Genomic DNA, 6000 nt, shown 5'->3' on the forward strand with positions numbered 1-6000 from the left:
AGCAATTTACAAGCATCAATAGAGAAATTAAACTAAAAAACATTGAAAATGAGAAGGCACTTAAGCAAGATGCCACCCCAGATCTCCAGCTCACCAAAGACAAACTCAGGGGGCAGTGAAGTGGGAAGATTTGAAGTGGTGATAGCAGAAGTAACAAAGAAGATGAACGAGGCTCTAGAAATAAATCAGAAATAATGTCTCAGATAACTACAGCAATGTTGACCACAACGAAAGACTTGGTTAGTGAGTCTAGAGCAGATACAAACAAAAAATAGAGGAGCTCAGGAGAATGATAGAAGCTGTGAGTGCTCATAGAAAACAAGTAAAATCCATCAAACAGATTCAAACAGATATCCAGGAGATTAAAAATTCCATTGAAAGTATATGCAGCAGATGCTGTGACCATGAAAATGGCACTACCAAGTATTCTAAAGGACATTTGAGAAGGACCTAACAGGGGCCATGACTCCATGAACCACAACCAAATGAATCCACCAGGTCAGGCAAGCAATCTACTAGAGGGGAAAAATGCAAATCAACAACAGGAAAATAACATGACAAGGATCAAACATATGTATACATCAGTTATAACCATCAATGTAAGTGGTCACAATTCATCAATCAAAAGAAACAGACCAGCAGAATGGATCACTAGGCGAGATCTAGCAATATGCTGCATACTGGATGCCCATTTTTGGATTGGGCCTTTAAATTTGGGAGCCAGATTTTTTTTTTTTTTTAGTTCTTTGTATATTCTTGATAGCAATTCTTTGTCTGAGGAATAGCTGGCAAACATTTTTTTCCACACTATGGGTTGTCCTTTCACTGCTGGTGGTTTCTCTTGATGCATAAAATCTTTTTGATAAGATGAGATCCCAATTGTTGATTTTTTGTGATAGTTCCTATGTAATCAGGATTGTATTCAAAAAGTCTTTGCCTACACTGGTGTCTTCAAGAGTTTTACCTCTTCTATCTTCTAGCAGATTTAATGTTTCTGTTTTAATATGTAGATTTTTGATCCATTCCAAATTTATTTTAGTGCATGGCGAAAGATACTGCCCCAATTTTCATCTGTGGCATGTGCAGAGCCAGTTTTTCCACCATCATTCTATAAAAAGGGTATCTTTTGTTCAGTGAATGTGTTTGACATCTTTGTCAAAGATAAGGGAGCTTAGTATGTCTGGAGTTTTTTCTGAATTTTCTAATCTGTTCCATTGACCTTTTGGTCTTTTAAAAAAACCACAGTAGATTTATACTATAAGTTGAAGTGAGGGATTGTGATTCCCCTTGTCTTGCCTTTGTTGCCCAGAATTGTCTTTGTATTTGTTTTGGTTACTTTTTTTTTTTTTTTTTTTTTTAGGTACTGGGGATTGAACTCACGACCTCATGCTTGCCAGGCAGGCGCTTGTGCCACTGAGCTAAATCCCCAGCCCACTTTTCTCTTGTTGCTGGGACAAAATAGTCAACACTAAAAATAGGAAGGAAAGGATTATTTAGCTCACAGTTTGTAGAGGCTTCAGTCCAAAGCTCTCAGGCAGGGTGGCATGGCACTGGGACAACACTTCAAGGTAGCAGCCAGCAAAAGCAGCCAGAGCAAAAAGGAGGAGAATAAGTCTCTTTTCTCTTTTATATTGTAAGCAGGCTACCTACTCCAGTGCGGGTGTAGCACCTGTGCCCTCTTCTTGAACAGGCTGAGGATATTTACAAAGCAAGGATCCTGGATTCCAGCTGAGTGTCTTAGTTAAACTTCTAAATTTCTCACGTTGATACAATATGTCAATCCTAAGATTATTCTAGGTCTCTTCCTATTCTCTTCCAGATGAATTTTACTTTACCATAAATTTACAGAAGACATAATGCTGCTACTTCTCAAAATCTTTAATGAAATTGAAAGGGAAGACATACTCTCAAATTCATTCCTATAAACATTACTTTGATTCCCAACCCTAATTCCCAAACCAGAAAAGAATTTATCCTCAAAAGAGAACTACACGTCAAACTACAGGTCAAGCATGAACTTAGTTGCAAAAATCCTCAATAAGATATTGACAAACAGAATATACCAAATCATCAAGAAGATTATACCCCATGACCAAGAAGGATGCATCCAAGAAACACAGAAATGGTTCAACATACCATAATCAATAAATGTGATACACCATATTAGCTGAGTCAAGGACAAAAACCATATGGTCACTTCAATACATGCAAAAAACAAATTTGTTTAAACTCAACACTCATTCATGATAAAAACTCTACAGAAAATTGGAATACATGTTATTTTTCTCAATCTGATAAAAGTCATCTATGATAAGCCAATAGCCAATGTCAAAAACTTTAAACTTTGACTCTAAAATCAGGAATAAGACAAGGATGTCCATTGTCACCACTCTTATTCAATATAGTTTTGGAAACATTAGCCAGAGCAATCAGACATGTTAAGAAACAAAAGGAATAAGGACAGGGAAGGAAGAATTTAAATTATCATTTTTTGCAGATGACATGGTACTCTACATAGAAGACCTCCAAAACTCCACCAAAAGACTTCTAAACCTAATAACCAAATTCACCAACTTAGCTGAACACAGTCAACACTCAAAAGATCAATAGCATTCCTATATATAAATAACAGTCTCATAGAGTGAGCAATTAGGGAAACACTTTTCATGATAGCATTCAAAAAAATAAAATTCTGGGGAATCAATCTAATAAATAAAGTGAAATACCTCTACCTTGAAAATACAGTACTCTGAAAATGGAGACTGAAGAGGCTATTGGAAAATCGAAGGATATGTCTTGTGTTTGGATAGGAAGAATCAATATAGTGAAAATGGCCATACTTCCAGAATTTTTATACAGATTTAATGCAATCTTGATCAAACTATCAATAGAATATCTCACAGCATTAAAGAAAACAATCCTAAAATTCATTTAAGACCAGAAAAGACTTAAAATAGAAAAAGCAATTCTAAGCAACACAGGCAAGGCAGGGAGCATCACCATCCTTGACTCAAAATTATATCACAAAGCCATGTGGTCAAAGCAGACCTGGGGATCAGATGCAGAAAGATTTCCAGACATACTCAGGCACCTTGTCTTTGACAAAAGTGCCAATTGCTTTCACTGCAAGAAAGCCTCTTTAATAAATGGAGAAAAAAACTAGCTTTCCACATGTGGAAAATAAAAACTAGACCCATATCTTTCACCATGCACTAAACTAAAATCAGAATGGATTAAAGAACTAAATAATAAAGCAGAAACACTAAATATGCTGGAAGATAGACTAGGAAGAACTCTTGTAGTCATTGCTGTACACAAGGACTTTATGAACAAGGGCCTGATTACACAAGAACTATCACAAAGAATCAACAGTTGGGGTTTCATCTAATTAAAAAGTTGTTGCACAGCAAAAGAAACCACCAATACAGTGAAGAGACAACTCACCTGTGTGCTAAATGTTTCCAGACAAAAGACTAATATTTAGCATATATAAAGAACACACACACACAAAAAAAGCCAACTCCCATTTAAAGACCCAGTCGAAACATGGGCATTTGAAATGAATGGACATTTCTCAGACGAAGACATAGAAACAGCAAATAAATGTGTCAAAAAATGATCAACATTACTGGTCATTTGAGAGATGAAAATTAAAACAGTAATGAGATTCCATGTCACCTGAGAGAGAAAGACCAGTTTCAAGAAATCATCCAATAATCAAAACTGGTGTGGGTCTATGGGGAAAAAGGAATTCTTCCACTGTCATAGCAAGTGTAGACTGGTGCAAGCACTGTGGAAATAAGTATGGAGATTCTTCCAAAAACTAGGATTAAAGTCTCATTTGACTCACCTGGGTACCTTCCTTAAAGAATTAAAAGTTCATACCACATCTATATATGCACACACATGGTCATAGTGGCACAGTTTGTAACAGCTAAATTTTGGAAGAAGCCTGAATGCTGAGTGACCAATAAATGTGTAAAGAAGAAGTGCTTTTATTTCCATACAATGTAGTACTATTCTGCCATAAAGAAGAATGAGTTTGAGACACTTTTAGGCAAATGGACGCACCATTTAAACCATAATCTCAAGTGAAATAAATTGGATACATATGTTTAAATGCTGCATTTTTACTTTGGTGTGAGAAACTGAGAGTATAAATAAGAATGAAAATGCATAAAAAATATTGGGAAATGGGAAGAAATGTTCAAATGAGAAAGGGAAAAGAGGAAATGGGAAAGGGGAAGAAAAGAAAGGAGAAGAAAAAAAGATTAGAATGAATAAATGGAAACAAATCTTTTGTAAATAAAGAGATGGTGGAGTGTTGAAGGGAGGGCAGGGGAAGCAAGATGTATCGTGTTCAGGTACAAATTTCCTATGATGGATGTTATCATTATGTAAGTCTATATACATGTTGACCCAATAAAATAAAAAAGCAAAAAAAAAATGGAGACTAAAACAAATACACAACAAAGATAAACAAAAGTGGCAAAACCACAATTAGATGATGTAAGAGAGAGAAGACTAGTAAATAGAATCAGAGATGAGAAGTGAGACATTCAGTTTACATCTTTAGAAATATATCAAAAGAATTTTAGAGTTTGTTATAAACGAAGAATGCCAACAAATTTGATGAACTAGAAGAAATAGACAATTTATAGAAAAATACACTTTAGCAAGATTGAATCATGCAGAAATAGAAAACCTGAACTGACTAATAGTAAGTAATGAAATTAAATCTGTATTGAAAAGCTTCACATGAGAGAAAAGCCCAAGATCAGATGGCTTATACTACCAAACATTTAAAGGAGACAGAGTATCAATTTTTAAATTAATTCCAAATATAAAAGAGGAAGAATTTCTTCCATTTTTCCAAGGCTAAATAAGGACACAATAACAACAACACAACAACCAAAAGAAAACAATAATTAGTCCAGAGCTTTGATGAACATGGGGAAAATTTTTCAACAGAATGCTGATAAACCAAATCCACCATATAATAAAGAGATTGTTCACCATGGCCAAGTGGGATTCATTCCACGATACATAGATGGTTTGATAGATGCAAACTGACAAACATACTACATGCCCAGAATATAGGACAAAAACCATGTGGTGCAAGAAAGCATTTTATAAAATCCAATATCTTTTCCTAATACAAAAGAAGGATAAATTAGGTATAGAAGGAATGTGTGTTAACATAATAAAGGTCATTTATAAAAAAAACCAACAGCTAACATTATGGTGAATCAGGGAAAGATGAAAGCTTTCTCTTCAAAATCTGGAATGAGACAGAGATGCCCAGTTTTACCATTTTAATTCAATATAGTGTTGGGAGTCTTTAGCTAGAGCAATTGGACAAGAGAAAGAAAGGGCATCCAGACAGGAGAATAATTTCAGGTGACATAAACTTTTGTGTAGAAAAATTCCCTAAACAAAAACAAAAACATAACTAGTGTAGCTAATAAATGGAATATGGCAAAGCTATAAGATTATTAAATCAACACACAAAAATCAATAATCTTGCTGTATTCTAATGACAAATTATCAGAAATAGAATTTAAGAAACCAGGCCATTGGCAATAGCTAAAAATTAAATACCTAAGATTCCATTTAATCAAAGAGATGAAATATCTCTACAATGACAATTCATAAATAATGATGAAAAATTTTTAAAAAGAATCCAGAAAAGTGGAAAGACAGCTCATGTTCGTGGGTTGGAGGAATAAATATTATTAAAATGTTCATACCACCCAGAGCAATCTACAGACTCAATACAATCCCTATCAAAGGACCAATGACATTCTTCTAAGAAGTATAAAATATAATTCTAAATTTTTACAAAATCACAACCCCCACCCCAGTACCAAAGCAATCTTGACCAAAAGGAAAAACAGAAGACATTATACTGTTTGACTTTAAAATATGCGATGTTTAAGGCTGTGGTGCTCAGAAGAGTGCGGTATTGGCATGGAAGCAAAACCACAGATGAATGGGACA

This window comes from Cavia porcellus, unplaced genomic scaffold (genome assembly GCF_034190915.1).
Source record: "Cavia porcellus strain 051 isolate PalLab524CR breed Dunkin Hartley unplaced genomic scaffold, mCavPor4.1 scaffold_2, whole genome shotgun sequence".
Taxonomy (NCBI): Eukaryota; Metazoa; Chordata; class Mammalia; order Rodentia; family Caviidae; genus Cavia; species Cavia porcellus.